The sequence below is a fragment of the Cupressus sempervirens genome, chromosome 10 (assembly GCF_028749045.1).
Source record: "Cupressus sempervirens isolate cs-2001-9-10 chromosome 10, ASM2874904v1, whole genome shotgun sequence".
NCBI classification, from domain to species: domain Eukaryota; kingdom Viridiplantae; phylum Streptophyta; class Pinopsida; order Cupressales; family Cupressaceae; genus Cupressus; species Cupressus sempervirens.
This window is the reverse complement of record NC_143127.1, coordinates 213409955-213426902: the sequence shown is the minus strand read 5'-3', so window position 1 is coordinate 213426902 and position 16948 is coordinate 213409955.

Sequence of the window (16948 nt, the reverse complement as noted above, 5' to 3'; positions counted from 1 at the left end):
TAAGACTACTTACAGATCAATGATTAGAAAATTGTAGTATGTAGTTCATATAAGGCCTAATATTGCTTTAGTAATTGGAATAGTGGCAAGATTCTTAGCAAATCCTAAAGAAAATCACATGATGGCTATCAAGAGAATCATGAGGTATCTGAAAGGTACTGAAGACTATGGCTTATGGTAAAAAATTGGAGGCAATTTGTACTTAAAATTATTTACTCATGTTGATTGGGCAGGAAATCTTGATGAAAGAAAAAGCACTAGTCATGGAGCATTCTTTCTTGGTAAAAGACTAGTATCCTAGACAAGCAAGAAGAAAAATTGTACTTGCAAAGGAAGAATATGTAGTAGCAGTTGTCAATTTCTCTAACATTGTTTGGTTCAAACAATTGTTGGAAGGAATGAAGATAGAAATCAAAGATCCAATTGTTATATATTGTGATAACACTAGTGCAATCAACATGTCAAAGAATCTAGTGATGCATTCCAAAACAAAGCATACTGCTATAAAATATCACTTCTTAAGAGAATTGGTGCAAGATAAAGAAGTTATATTGGAATAGATGAATACAAAGGAACAAATTATAGACATATTCACCAAGCCATTACCTAGGGATGAATTTCTATATCTAAGAGGTAAGCTAGGAGTCATTCCCCTATTTGAAATTCACTAAATGAAGTTTAGTGAATGCATCAACTAGAACCTATTGAAGATCAAATAGTTGGTGCAAAATTGGCAAGGGAATATATTGCAAATGAATTAGTACTTAACATACATTGGAATTTACAAAATTATTTTCTTTGGCACATGTTCTCAAAAAGGGAGAAGTTCACTGTCATATCTTTGAGAAATTTTTGAACCAGAATAACGTCAGAAACCAGAGAGGGAGAAGTCCTCTAAAAGATGAAGTATGCTAAAAGAGGGAGAATGTTCTAAATGAACTTGGTAACAGTTTTTGTAGACAAAACTCAATAAAAGGAAAAGCTCATACTAATAGAGGGAATTCTCTAATCCAAAATTTCATTGTGCAATGACATGTTGTGTTGTCATCAATGCCAAAGAGGGAGATTGTTGGATACAATTGATTAATTGTGTGTGTGTGTTGTCTTTAATGTTACACAAATGTCATAATTATTATCAGTCAGTATGTGCCAAGCTCACTCAAGCATTGAAGAAAATTCCTAGTGTCTACCAAGCATTCCTATTTTTGTCTAGTTTAGAAGGCAGTATCTACCAAGTTCACTCAGGCGTCAAAGGAAAAGTTGTAAAATGTGAGTGTTAACCGAGCTCACTCGAGTAATGAAGGAGATTTGGATGGAACCAGTAATAATTGATCTCACTTAGTTGCTAAAGGATTTTCATAAAAGTTTGCAATGTTAATCGAGCTTCTATTGGTTAATGAAGGAATTCAGTTTAGAGTCAGTTTCTACTAAGCAAGGTTGGCTAGCAAAGGATTTTATTATTTTGTTGTATTGAGTTTAATTAATCTATCTATAGATTTTAGCCAACTAAGGTAATGAATATTGATTATTGTAAGTTGTATTTGAGCTGACTTGACAAAGTGGAAGGTATAAGTATAAGGTCAAGTTATGATTTCAAATTGAACAAGCAAGTATGCAAGTGTGAGTGCAAGAGAATGTGAAAATTATGGTGATGTGATTGAAGATCTATTGGTAAGATAAAGAAGCAAATTTGAAGGATAAGCAGAATATCCTTGTGGTACAAAAAAGTCATATTTGATTAGGAAGGATCAAGTATAAGCTAGAATAGAGATCTAAAATTAGAAATTAAGTTGCATTCAAATCAACTCATTTCATTGTTACTCTCTAACCATTGTAGTAGTGATCTAAATCTCTTAAAAAAGTTGGCTTAATAGCTATTTGCAAAATCTTCTAACAAGGTGGCAATTCTATTGAATTGTTCTCAAGACCTCTAACTAGGCCACTCCTAATAGGGTGATTAAATCCTTTAATAGGGTCACACCTAACATTTTTTTTTGTAACATTTAACAAGGTTAGCTTCTAATAGGGCTCACTTCATAAGAATGAAAATCAATAACTAGTTGCTATTGGTGGTTTTTCCCAAATTGAATTTCCACATTAAATCTTGTTGTCAAATGTGTTCATGCTATTTTCTTTATGTGTTCAACTAAGTTAAAGTATTGGTAATCATAGATAACATCTAATGGTTTATAAGTTAATCTTTTATTGAGCTAATTCAGTTACTAATGAGTTACAACACTTTGTGTGTTTACCAAGCTTCAGTAGTACTTAGTTATTTGTTTGTATTTTGTACTAACATCAAAAGGGATCTGGGATTTTTTTTTGTAGTAACTGATTCACCCCTCCGCTCTTAGTTACTCCTCTTATATTTCCAACACCTATGTCTCATTTTGATCCTAAATTATTATAGTAGGACTATTTCAATGAAAATCTTGCACTACATCCTTTTATAACTTCAACTAGCTAGATGTTTTAAAACTAGGTATTTTAAATCATTCATCATTTATTCATTATCCAAATTCTGTAATGTATTACTATTTACCAACCCTTTATCCTCACATTTCTATATAATGATACCTTATGACAACTCGTTTATCTATAATTAATATTTTTATTTTATTTTACTATTATTTTTATCATTTTAATTATTATTAAATCTAACTACAAATTTATTATTACTAAATATAACTACAAGTTTGATTTCTACATCTCCTAATTAACTTCCTTACTTCCTACCTTACCTTTTTCAATACTAAAATAAATGACAAAATAATTAGTTAATTAATTTTTTTAACCATTGAAGTATTGACTCCCTATCCCACCCCAAACACATGAATTTTTAAAGGAATATTTTATCCCCTAAACATTACTAAAAATCATCTCCTACTACGTAAAACCCCCTTACCTAAAGTTAGAAATCTATCGCCTAATCCTATAATTGTCTATTAACAAGCTTCCCATATCCCAAGTAAGCTCCCCTCTCTCGAGGCTCACGTGATCTATCAGTAAGATTGTCCCCATTTTCATGCATTTTCTCCTAGGTCTTGAGGACATGGGACCTTGTACAATTGTTTTTTGGAAGAAAAGACATTTGCCTTTATCCTCCTCTCTCCTATACCATCTAAACACTTTTTCCAAGGCTAGGGGTCCAAGTTGGGAAGTGGGAACATGGTCCCATGTGGAAGGAAGGGGACAAGTTAAAGAGTACATAGGGGTGGCAGCTTAGAAGTATTTCATTTATATATATTTTTTCTTTTGGGCTTAGTAATATGTTTATATTATATAGTTTGTCTGTACATGTATTCTCCCACCAAAGGGGCCTACATTAGGTGTCATGTAGTGTAGGTCATTACATATATATATAGTTTTATAAAATGGTGGCACAAGAGTCACGTGATTTTTAGCAGTCCTTTCTTACAATTAATTTAGGGACTAGGTGCTTTTTTTTTTTAGTCTTACTCTTAGCACATGTATTATTTTATTAACCTTCTAAGGCACAAGATTCTTACTATATTCTTTCTAAATAAAATATTGGTCTATAATAGACATCCTCTTATTTTGATCTCCCTCATACAATTTCTAGAGGGGTAAAATGTACACGTACAACAACTTTTCTCTTATGGGTTTTTAATTGTCATTTAGGATTTACTTTCTTCTACTCTTATCTTAGGAGGCTATGTTTATGAGTTGTCATTGATTTATTTTTTACTTTTCTATTAATTTTTAACTTGCAAGTTTATATTATAATAACATCTATCTCATCTAAGGATCTATTAGAACTTGGAATCCAAATGAACTAATATACATGCATGTACAATGTTCTATCAAAATATAATAATTTCCATTATATTGAATGCATAACATATAATTTTACAATGTAAAAATCCATCTTAAATCAACTATATCAAAATAAATCTTTCCCACAACAACTATGAAATGTTTGTAACAATCATTTATAGATCATCATAAGAAGGAGGGTCTCATTTCATAATTTCTCTTGATTACATCAAATCACATAATGTGGAAGCTTACAATGAATATTTCCTTACAAGTAAACTACATGCCATTTCTCAATCTTTCCTTGTACAACAATGATAAAAAAATCCATTCTTACATCAAAATGATATAACAATGGAGACTTAATACCACAACACATTTTGAAATGGTATGGAACATTGGTCTCTCTCTACACAATTGTTTTTTTTCAACATTGCCAAGGGAAACCTTAATCTCTTCATAGAAGACATCTTCTCCAAAATTTGTAAAACAACACAAAACTTGGAACCATGGAGGGTCACCTCCTATCCTAGGCTTCTATAAAGCCATCCACTGAGCAGGGGAAACAAGATTCAAATTGGGTTCCATTCCAATATTAAAATTGCATACTCATCACAAAACTTGAACAATCCCATCCCAAGGGTATTTCATGATGGTTTACCAATAGAACCGTGAACATAGGGTGAAGGTGTGATTTCAAAAGGAGACTTTCCATATCATACCATATCTACAATAAACAATTTTTCATGCCCTTTTGGGGCTTTTCACAAATCAACAAAATTCTATGCCCTTTCAGGGCTTCCACAAACATCCTCCAAATATACTACCAACAACTATAGCTTCCTTGAAGCCCATACTCCATTAACTTCCTTTCTATTCCATCTTTCCCTTATCACCCCCAAAGCAAGATATTAATGAATATGGGATACAATGGAGCCCATACTCCAAGGTTCTCAACTACATTTCAAGTCCAACTAAGCCCTTCACCCTAGACTTCTCTTCCCTTCCCAAAGGGTGAGTGAAGCCCTCACACCCATAACAACACTTGAAATTCAAATAAAAACAAGGAGATTCAAGAAAGAAAATCAAGAAATTTCATTAAATATAATTCACAATCACACCACCACAACACAATACTAAGATTCACAATAGCAATACAAGATCCCATAACAACACTCCATGCTTACAGATTCATTATGCAATGCTAAAATAAAAATGATCATGGTTGAAAAACCAAACTTGGTCCAAGATGAAGGAAATGATAGTTTTTTTAGAGCTCCCTTAGTCTTCTTCCAAAACCCTAGCTCTCTCTAAACTTAGAAAGTGGGTGGATACCCCACTACTTTGTCCAAGACTCCCTAAAAAGGCCTTCCCACTAGCTATTTTAGCAAAGACACCAAGCCACTTCTTCTTACAAACTTGTCTCCCTATAATTTTTCTATATTTGACTTAGTGGAAACATGGGAGAGAACATATGTGACAACTCCATTTTCGAATGGGTGGAAGAATGCATGGGTAAAGGGTCCCCCTAGGTTGTCTAGGCACTCATATGGTCAAAATTAGGTCCCTAACTGTACATAGTATCATATGGGTAACTTATTTTCACCTAAAAGACAATTTGGGAACACATAAAGACCCTCAAAACCCTAGCCAAGTCAAATTTCAAATTTTCTTTGATTGTGACCCATCCTACCCCTTTCCAAGTGGGTTTACTTATTCATTAACAAGGTAATTAGTATTAGGGTAAATTGCCACCATGATCAAAACCCTAAAAAACATGTTAATTATGCACAAAGTCCACAAGTGTCAAGTGACACATAAAAACACATTCCACATCACCATGACATGCCCCTAATGAATCTTAATGATTTAACATTTCCACATGCAAGAAAACTCACATTTACGAAGAAAATACTTTTACAATAAGGCTTTTGAATCTTCCAAAGATTCGTCTTGGTGAAAATGTGTTCACAAAGGTTTGGAACCTATTTCCTCAAAGAATTTCCATGGTTCTCCTTCTTGCACATTAAACTTGAGCATTAGTAGTCCAAGGAGGCAATATCAAATATATATCATAAATGCATAAAATTTCAAATTTACAAAGTCCCTATTTACATAATTCAAACTAAATTTTATTTCCTAATAATTTCAAATAAATCATTCAAGATGTTAGAATATCAAATCTACATAACATAAATCATCATAATCAAATTAACATTTATCTGCATATCTCATTAAGTCATGAAACATCTTAGCCAAATTAACATTTCACATACTATCATGTCATAAAACTGCATCCATATGTGTTCAATCATCCCATTCACAATATTAGATTCTATTGCATAATAAAATCTATCCTTTAACACTAACATTATAATTTGATATTTCAAGCATTTCTAAAATTTTAGTTTCTATTAAAGAAATTGAAATAATTTAGAACATGAAATTAAATCATTAATTATATCAATTAGGTCCTAATGTGCAGATCATTAAATTGCAGATATTAAAATAAATAACCCTATAGTCTCAAAAGTAAATCAAAACATCAAATTAGAAGTATCATAATGAAAATATATCATCTATACTATGGTGGATCAGGTGAGGCCTCACATGTAGGGATAGTTGCAAGATTCTTTACTAGTCCCAGGGAGAATCATTTGATGGCAGTAAAGAAAATAATGAGATATCTAAAAGGAATAAAGGAATATGGTCTATACTATAAGAAAAATGAGAAATTTAAATTAAGAGCTTATACTGATGCTAGTTGGGCTAGAAACATTGATGATAGAAAGAGCACTAGTGGAGGATCATTTTTCTTAGGCAAGAGGTTGGTTACATGGACCAACAAGAAACAAAATTGCACTTCACAATCTACTGTTGAAGCTGAATATGTTGCTACTACAGTAAATTGTACAAACATTGTATGGATCAAATAATTACTCAAAGGTATGAAGGAAGAAATCACAGAACTAGTGATTCTTTATTGTGATAATACAAATGCTATAAATATATCAAAGAATCTAGTGGTGCACACAAAGACTAAGAACATTGCAATCAAGTATCATTACTTGAGAGAATTAGTTCAAGACAAAGAGGTGAAGATGGAATATGTTAACACATAAGAGAAAATTGCTAATATCTTCACAAAACCATTACCTAAGGATTCTCATGAGTATCTAAGAGGTAAACTAGGGGTGATACCACTATTAAAGGCTAACTAAGTAACAAAATGAGTGCTCTACATCAAACAAGCTGATTTCCATGTGTTACAAATTGATGCAATGGATCTTACTTTTGGAGCTGCCTAGAGTAATCAAAGAGTTGAAACTACAAATCAGTCAGAAACAAGGTGACATAAAAGAAACAAAAGAAGTTCATATTTGCATGTTAAGATGACAAGTCTTTGGCATTGTTGTCAAAGAGGGAGATACTTATTGATTAAAATAAATACAAGAGATTGGAGATTAAAGAAAGAGGGAGAAATCTTAACACACATTATGAGGGAGAAATGTTGATAGAAAGAAAGTGTATCTCCTTATAATGTCTACCTAGTATGAGGAAGATATAAGAAGTAATTCAGAGGGAGTCATAAGGATGAATTGATTATCTGATTGTCTGTTGATCAAAATAGAATATAATTTTATAACCTATTCAGAAGATGAAAGTTGTTGATAGAGGGAGAGATTTCAATACAAGGAATTATTTTCTTTTTGGTATTTTGTTGGTCTTACTATTTTAACCTAGTCAACTTGGTTCATCAGTTTGGTTTACAATCAATGTTAAAGAGAGAGATTGTTGAAAATATATTTCAATCATTGTTTTTCATTGATGTCAAACTTGATTTTTACTAGTAAGACAACTGATCATATGATTCAAGTACCATCACTTGTTTGATTGATGAAGATGATTTGATCAAAAAGATGTAACAAAAGTACCTAGAGGAAAGGTTGATTATGATATACAAAGGATTACAAGAATTAGCTAAGACAATGATATCATAGTGCTAATCTACTCAAGGCTACAAAGGTTGGCTATACTAAGCAAGTTTAGAAGAACAAGTTAAACTAAGTTTTTCTACCAAGCTTGACTAAATGATAGTAGTTGCCAAGCAAAGCTAGTGAAAGTCAAGCAAAAAATTAGTTGGAGCTGAGTAAAAGTTCAATTTAGTGAATACAGACAAAAATAGTGGATGCCAAGTAAAGTTTAGTTGATGCTGAGCACTAGTACACTTTAGTTCATGCCGAGTGATTTTTTAATGGATGTCAAGCAAGGTAGTATGTGCCAAGCATCAAAAGAAAGTTAATGCCAAGCACCAACATTATTAGAAAGATTGTGAATTCAATGGATTTGAGCCAACAAGTTTGTTTTCTTGGATTTTGTGAAACATATGGAAGATAAGAATGATGAGCTAGTGGCATAGAATTCATGGTAAACCATTTTGAGGTGAATTAAAATAGGATTAAGGGAGAAGTTTCTATAATTTATATGGAATTAGGGGTAGATTCATTGAATCCTACCTAAATTATCCTAACCCTAAATTGGACGATGGAGAAAGAATGAAAAAAGATCTTAATTCTCTATTTATAGGGATGGCTACTTAGAAGTAAGGGTTGTCATGTGTGAGAACCTAAGGAAGGGAAGAAGTCAACTTTAGTTCATGCTGAGTGATTTTTTAATGGATGTCGAGCAACATAGTATGTGCCAAGCATAAAAAGAAAGTTAATGCTGAGCACCAACATTATTAGAAAGATTATGAATTCAAAGGATCTGAGCCAACAAGTTTGTTTTCTTGGATTGTGTGAACCATGTGGAAGATAAGAATGATGAACTAGTGGCATAAAATTCATGGTAAACCATTTTGAGGTGAATTCAAATAGGATTAAGGGAGAAGTTTCTAGAATTTAAATGGAATTAGGGGTAGATTTATTGAATCCTACCTAATTTATCCTAACCCTGAATTAGATGATGGAGAATGAATGACAAAAGATCTTAATTTTCTATTTATAGGGATGGCTAGTTAGAAGTAAGGGTTTTCATGTATGAGAACCTAAGGAAGGCAAGGAGTCAAGGGGTATTGCTTTATCAAGTGACCTAAGTGAAGAGTCTCCATTGGCATGTTAAGCAAGAAGACTTAAGGGTATGAATACTTAAAGGATGAACAAGCTATCAGAACTGAAATGAGTGAAAGCCAAAAAGAATTGAGGAATAAAATATGTTGGAGTTAATGAAATTCAACTCCGAAGATGCCCAAGATCACCTGCATGCAATAACATATCAAAGGGAAGCCAAGGAGAGAAGAGCATGGAGCTAGAGAAAAACCCTAAATAGACTTGAGAGACCACCAGATATTGAAACACAAGAAAGTATGTACTTACAATATGCAAGAAGTGATGTTGGGCATCCTTAGAGTTGGATTTCATCAACTCCAACATGGTATCAGAGTCTCCCTGATGCTAATTCATTGAAGGTTTTTTGAAGCCATGATTCAAAGTCACAAACCCTAGTTTGTTTGTGCATTTTTCTTCAAATTAGGGGAACAAATTTTTTTTTGACCACTTTGGACCCAAACAGATGCTGCCATTGGATCTTGAAGGCCATTTATAGTTAAGATTCATATAAAACTTGTCAATTTTAGAGACAGGGCTCTAGGAGGCAAAAAAAAAAATTTGTTGCAAGGTTCCATATGGATCATACGGATGCAAGGTCAAATTATTTTTAAAAAAAGCCTCCATCATAGTCACGCTTGTGTGCCATTACAGGGCATCCTATGCTCCACTAGTGCTCAGCTCGTGGGCCATCATAGCTAGCTGCGTAGCTGCAGCACTACTGCAAACTAGCCACCACCCGCTCGTAGAGCTCCGCCAATGGCTTAGCTCCTTATCACAACAGTGCCACCTCTACAAACCACCTACGCCTAGCTCCTCATTTGCTCCACTATAGATCTTCCACCCAATTACCATTGGTGTCTTCACCCATGACTTGTCAGCATTGATAGTAGTATAATCAACATTTTATGCACAGTCAACACCATGTAGGTGTGACACATGGGACATGTGCCATGTGGCCCTACCATGTCACCTGCCACATCATCTTTGCCACATGGCTACCATGGGGTGTGCCACGTGGCCTCTTTTTTTGTTGCAATGACTAACAAGCTGTCAAATTTAATAAAGTTTTTTGCTAACATCAGCATGACATCAGCACTACATCATCCACTTCTTGCACCTCTCCTTCAAGGTAATTTTGGACCTACCTTCAATTTTTATGTCATAACTTGAGCATACAGAGGTATTTATCCGATTCAAAAGAAGTGCCAGAAAGCTGGTTCCAAGATAGAGACATTGATAGGTATTTTAAGGTTTTGATGTAGTTTTGTTGTCTATTTTTTAGTTGAAGTTTGAAATTGTGTTTTTGACTCCAGCATGCATATATTTTTTGTCCCATGTCATTTTTTTGAAAATTTTATATTTTTGGAAAGCTAGTTTTGTTACCTTTTTAGAAATGTTGTCTTTTTCCTTAGAGTTTGGCCCATGCTCTTTCTATCATATTTTTGGCATTTTTGCTATATGGTGGATATCTTGGGTGTTTTAGGTCTGAGGATCATTTTCCTGGCATGGTTTCTTCTATTTTGGGCTGTCCTATCTTTTGTGTTAGTTTTTTTCCTATTTTGATCATTGTAGACATCATTTGTAAGCTCGTTTGTATACGCACTGAGATGAAGTGACACTATTTGCATTTCAAGTACATGAATATTGTTTTTGAGTTAGTTGTACATGCACTATTTTTATAAAGCACCATGGGAGGGATAGTTGTTTGCTATTTTAGGCCTTCTTCCTTTTGTTTTACCATGCAGTGTCATTGTGACCATGTCTTTATAGGTGTTTGTACCTCTTCCTCTCTCGTCATTCTTAGTTCGTCTGCAAGAGATTTTTGGTCCACCTTTTTAGTTGCCTACCATCTCACCCCATCTGCATTAAGGGGGGGTTATGCTATTTCTCTAATGCATCCTTGGTTCGATGGTTTGATAGTGTGAACTATGTATTTAGTAGTTGATCCTATATACAAGGTGATTGCAATGGCTGGCTACCTATGCATTTCGGTGAGATGGATCATCACTTCTTGCATATTGTAAATACATATTTTCTTGTGTTTCAATATCTTGTGGTCTCTCATGTCCATTTAGGATTTTTCCCTACCTCCAAACTCTTCTCTCCTTAGCTTCCCTTTGACAAGTTATTGCATGCTGGTGATCTTGGGCTTCTTCGGAGTTGGATTTCATCAACTGCAACAAAATAGACATCTTTAATATACAAATGGACTTGTAAGTTATCATCAGATCAAGAGTTATTATTACTCTCAAATAATTGTATCAGGCTAGGGTAAATCCTTGTTTTAATGTTGAGCTAATAGTCATTTGTAAATCCTTTAACCAAGTGACATTCCAAGTGAATGGTCTAAAGTCCTCTAACAAGGCTCACTCCTAATAGGTGATTGAAATCTTTTAATAGGGTCACATTTAACAGTGTGTATTGTAACCTTTAATAGGATTGGCCTTTCATAGGGCATCACTTCAGAAGAGTGAAAAAGAATAGCATGTTACTGGTGGATTTACTCAAATTTGGCTTTCACATAAATGATTGTGTTGAATGTGTTTTTGAATATGTTATGTTTCATGTTTACATTTCTGCAAATTCCAATAGCTTCATATTCCCATTCTTTCTTCATCTAGTTTATTCTCTTCTAGTTAAATCAAACATGATGGTATACCTCTTTAAGAACTTTAGAAAAAGAGATTCTTTAATTTTCACTCATGCAACTAGGAATGTTGGATGCATCATTTAATTAACAATTTTAGCTCATATAATCCATTTTAGTGATTCATTGATTCCAAATTCTTTTAAAGGATTGGATTTTAGGACAAACTCTAGACTTCAAACAATAACTGTATTCACATTGTTTCTATTTGTGACAGCGTTACAAAAATAGGTACAATGAGTAATTATTCATTTTGTTTTGGAAATATATCATAATCTCCTATTAGTCTATTATATCATATAGTAAGGAAAAAAGATGAGCTCGCTCCCAATTCAATTCTCATTAATTTGTCATCCCATGGGAGAGAGTTTTACAATTGGCAGGTTTGATAATTATTAAAAGTTATTTAACTTTGATTAGTTTGTTGATAATAATGATCCATTGAATCCTCCTTCTAGTGAGGAGAGTAATTCCAATGGTTTTTGGGGTGTAATCAAAATCTCCCCATCTAAGTTGCTACATAAGAGGTTAAAATTGACATGGAATTTAGGAGTTCAAGATAGTACAATATCATTGGTTTTATTTCATTTTTTTCTTGAGGCCAATTTTATTGTAGGTATATCAAGCATGGTGTTCTCAATCTTCTACTATAAATTTAGTGGACATGTTTAAGGAGGCATTACTTCTCCTTGAAAATTGTTCATCAAAGGACATGATCTTGAGTGTTCTACATTTTTTCCTTCCTTGACTGGGGATATTTATCATCTTTATGAGACACCTTTGGAGGCACTTAATTATTCTTCTACACTCTCATTGGAAATAATTCCTCCTTGTCCTTCTCTCATGGATACAAAGTTTCTTCTACATGCACCATTTGATTTTTGTCTTCCAAATAGGAGAAACATTATTTATTGTTATGGACAATTATTTTAACTTTAACATGCATCAATGGTTTTGAAGAAACTTCATTGCATGAAGGGGGATGTTGTCTCCAAAATTCATTCCCTTCATTGGACAATTTATCAAATTCTATTCCTATTGGGCTATCATTTTGCACAATGCTGAATGAAAAAAATCCTTTTAGATCTCTCTCTTGAAAAGATGATGAATGACCAACTCCAAGGTTCTATATTACTATTTTTGAACCTATTGGGTAACCCAATTGAAGATAAATGTGTATGTTCATAAGGAGGCCTTTGCTAGTACCTACTAATATGCATGCCTATTGCTAAAATGTAACCACCAAAGAGACATATTTTTATATTTTCTATTCTATGATGAATAAAGTTTATGAATGAAACTATATGAATTCCTAATTTAAGCAAGTATTTGAAAATAAAATATCAAAGATAGAGTAACATGAGATTTTAAGGAAATTATTGAAAGAGAGGTTCCTAATGGACATAAGCCAAAGTAACTACATGTCTGTGAATTAAATTATCAAAAGGATATGGTAGGAAATCAATGAAATTAGGAACAACACTTCCTCAACTCCCCTAATGCAATCATCAATTGGAACTTCAATAATAACCAAAAGATATTTCACATTTCATCAAAGTGTGAGGCAATAGAAAGTGTGCTTACACAAGAGAAAATTCTATGCAAGAGAAAAAATGATCCTTTCTCCAATTCATCACAATAGTGGAATTTGTTAACACAAGAAAAACACTAAAACTAAAAGGTCACACAATCATAACAATGTAATACAACCATTGGCTCCATTATTATTTATGAACTTGCATTCACAAAAATAACACACTTTAGTAAGAATAACTACACTCATGATGAGAGAACCAATAACATATATTATTGCATTAAAATAATGGTCTAGAGTACATATTACATCCATTTATTCAGAAGAAGTATTCTGCTCCCTCTGTATTAGGAGTGAGATATCTTCTAATGCAAACTCATGCTAAAAAATAATAAAATAAAGCTAATTATATACAAACTGACTCTCTAAAATGGTGCTAAGTAGGTATTCACCCTTGTTTATATCAATTAATGGGTTCATGAGCCTTTACATGACTTAAATGAATAAAAGAAAGAGAAGATAAGAAGAAACAAGCCATGAGATGATCTAGGAGTCTCTAGGAGCTTTAAAAATGGAAGCTTGGCCTTCTCTAGGTGTTTCTAGGAGTTGAACTATCATCAAAATACATTTTAGATGCATAGAATGCTCTAAAATAGAAACTGCCAATGCACCTCTAACAATAGCACACCTACACAGTTGTGCACCTTGGTGACAAGAACCAAAAATCCAAAAATTGTTTTATGTGTCAAAATTAAATTTCTAGTATCTAGGTTTTCTTCCCCTTTATACCAAAATGATGTCTAGATTTTTTATTATGAAATTCTCTATTAACCTTTCCACTTTATTCACCTCCAATAAATCCAATAAATCATACTTATTCTTAACTACTTGCCAATAGTTTCTTTTATTCTTGTATCTACAAAATTCTTAAGCTTGGTGTCTAATTCCAATAATTCTCCTTCAGTTCTAAATGCTTGTCTTATATCATCTTCTAACGAAGCATTTTTGAATGTATCTCTAAATCTTTGAACCACTATTTTCTCTAAGGAAAGTATGGCCTTTGACCCATCTTCAAAAATATCAAGGCTAGTGGTGTTATAGTACTTATCCATTTCCAAAAATTTCCCTTGAGCTTTAATCTTTATCTATTGAATACCTTTATGTGTCCCTCTATAACTTTATTCCCTAATGATATCTTTTATTTCCAATCATTTAGTTTATCTAGCTCTTCAGTGGAGTATATCTCCATTAGAATCTAGTACCTTTTCCCTTTGATAGATTTGTGTGCCTACAAGTTATTATCCCAAGTACACACTTCATCCATTAGCTCAAAATCTTGGTTGATAATGGAAACAAATTTGTTAGTGTTAGTCTGGACATTATGCAACAAGTTCAAATTTATTTGTATTATTTGTACTCCTCTCTTGTCAAAACTATGACAAAATTGATAACAACATCCAAAAACTAATCCAATTGTGGCATTCCTTGTTTTCTTCCAAGTAAAACTCTAAGAGAGATCTTAGGATTAACCAAGTCTATAGGTCCCACTACCTCATTTAGGTATCCTCTCAATAGCTCATTCTACTTTTGCAACATTATCAATTCTAACTCATCTTGGTCCATGCGTTTGAACACTTGCTTGAGGCCTATAGTAATCAAGACCATTTTTGTATCGACCATGGGATTTTCCAATATGAATTAATTCATCTGATAATCTTTTGGATTCAATTATTTAGTGTCAACATGAGGAGGGGGAGTTGTGATATGTGCTAGAAGGCCCTGATCTTGATTCTTTATAATGAAGCCAAATGTTCTAGCATCAATCTTAGGTGGCTTAGGATACTTTATTGATTTTTTTAAAGTAATTAATTCCTTCCTCTTCAATTAGTTCCATATACTTCTTTTGTTAAAACAAGACCTCCTTTAGTCATGATGGTATTGTCCTCATCAGTGACATATACTTTGCAAAAGAAGTTGGTTCTAAAGAAGACTCCTTTCCCTTATCACTCCTCTTTGGAATCCTCTCATGTATGTTCAAAATATAAAAGGAGTAACTAAGAGGGGAGGAGATAGCCAGTTACCAAAAAATAAAATCTAGATCCCTTAGATGTCAATATAAAATATAAACTCTAATAAAGCTATTGTTACCTAGTTAACACATAAGCACTCAGTTAACACTAACAATATTTTGTAACTCAATAACAATTGAAATAACAACTATTACTTAGTATATACTGAATATGTAGAGCCTAAGATATTATATGTAATTAACCCTAATTATATTAGTTGCATACACATGAAATAAGTAACATGAACATAAGTGATGCTAAGATTTAATGTTGAAACCCAATTTAAGAGAAACCAAAAATTGGAACTAGTTACTAATTTTCACTCTTCTAAAGTGAGTCCTATTAGGTTCCAACCCTATTAAAGGTTACAAAATACGCTATTAGGTGTGACCCTATTAGAGGATTTAATCACTTTGTTAGGAGTGATCTCATTAGAGGTCTTTAGATACTTCAATCTTGAAATGCCACCTTGTTAGAGGATTTACAAATAGTTGTTATGTCAACTCTATTAAGAGATTTATATCCTTTCTACACTAGTTAGAGAGTAAAAATGAGTTAAGAATTAACCATGATTGAGACTATGATGATTCATTTCCCTTTTCTCAACATATTTTCAAGGTTAAAATACTTAACCAAAGGTTTAAGTGGTGATGGAGTGATTCTCTTTTGTTCGCATGATCGCATGAATTTCAAGCTAAGCCTAGATTAAAGTTGTAAAGTTGAAAAGCATTGTAGGTCACACCGTCATTGAAGTTAATGGCTAATCATAGGTTAAATTTATGGAGTTTTAGCCTAGTGCCATGTGGATAGACTTGTTGAGGTGGTAGTTCCTGATTGATCGAAGAGCTAAAATGTGTATGAAGGATTCCAGTTGTATTTTGATCATTGGATCTTGTTCGGTTGATAGCTAGCATATGCACAATTTTTAAAAGTGTAATATCTTAAGCCATTAGAGGGAAATACTAGACTCCCATATTTCCAAGTGGGACCACTTTCAAGTTGTCAAGCCAGCTGCATTATCACTTTGGTTGCATTTTTGCAAGTTTCAAAGTCACTTATTGGATGAAGATTAAACCTTTCAATCGATGCCCTTCATCAATGTAATTTAGTGTCCTTTAGTTGTGATGGTGTGAAGGCTAAGGAGAGTTATTAGTTTGATCTCCATTTTCCATCTTTCTAGAACCGATGGCTAGTGTATGCAGGCATTTTTAAAATGCAAGATATTTAGCCATTCCAAGATTATGCCAATTGGACACATGTCCTTGGAGGCCCAAATGTTGAAGCCATAGCAAAGAATGGACAAATCAAAGTTTGACATGTGTTAAATTCAAGGGAGGATCAAATCTTAGCAATAAATGGTAGTACTCATTTTTGGATGAATTTCATATATTAATCGATTGAACTTATGTATTTTCATTTGACATATTTCTTTTGAAGGAGCTAATGATGTTCAAAGTGCCAATGTTAAGATCATCTTTTTGAATGCATAGTCATAGTGCATTAACAATAAATCATGGTTAACACCATGACAGAGAAATTATACTTTGTTTGCTAGGTCACAGAGTTAAATGCTTAATCCTAGGTTAAAGTGGTAATGGTGTGTATAAAAAATTGCAAAGCATGGTCAATCATCAATGGTCTCATCATCATAAGGTAAAAGTGTTAATGGTTATAAGTGTATCAAAGGAATTAATCATTGGATAATACAATGAATTTTATCTAATGGATTCTTTTGAAAAGGTTTTTAGTGTTTCAAGTTGCGATAATACGATAGTCAGTGGCCAATTCTAGTTCAATCTATGCCATTAGATCC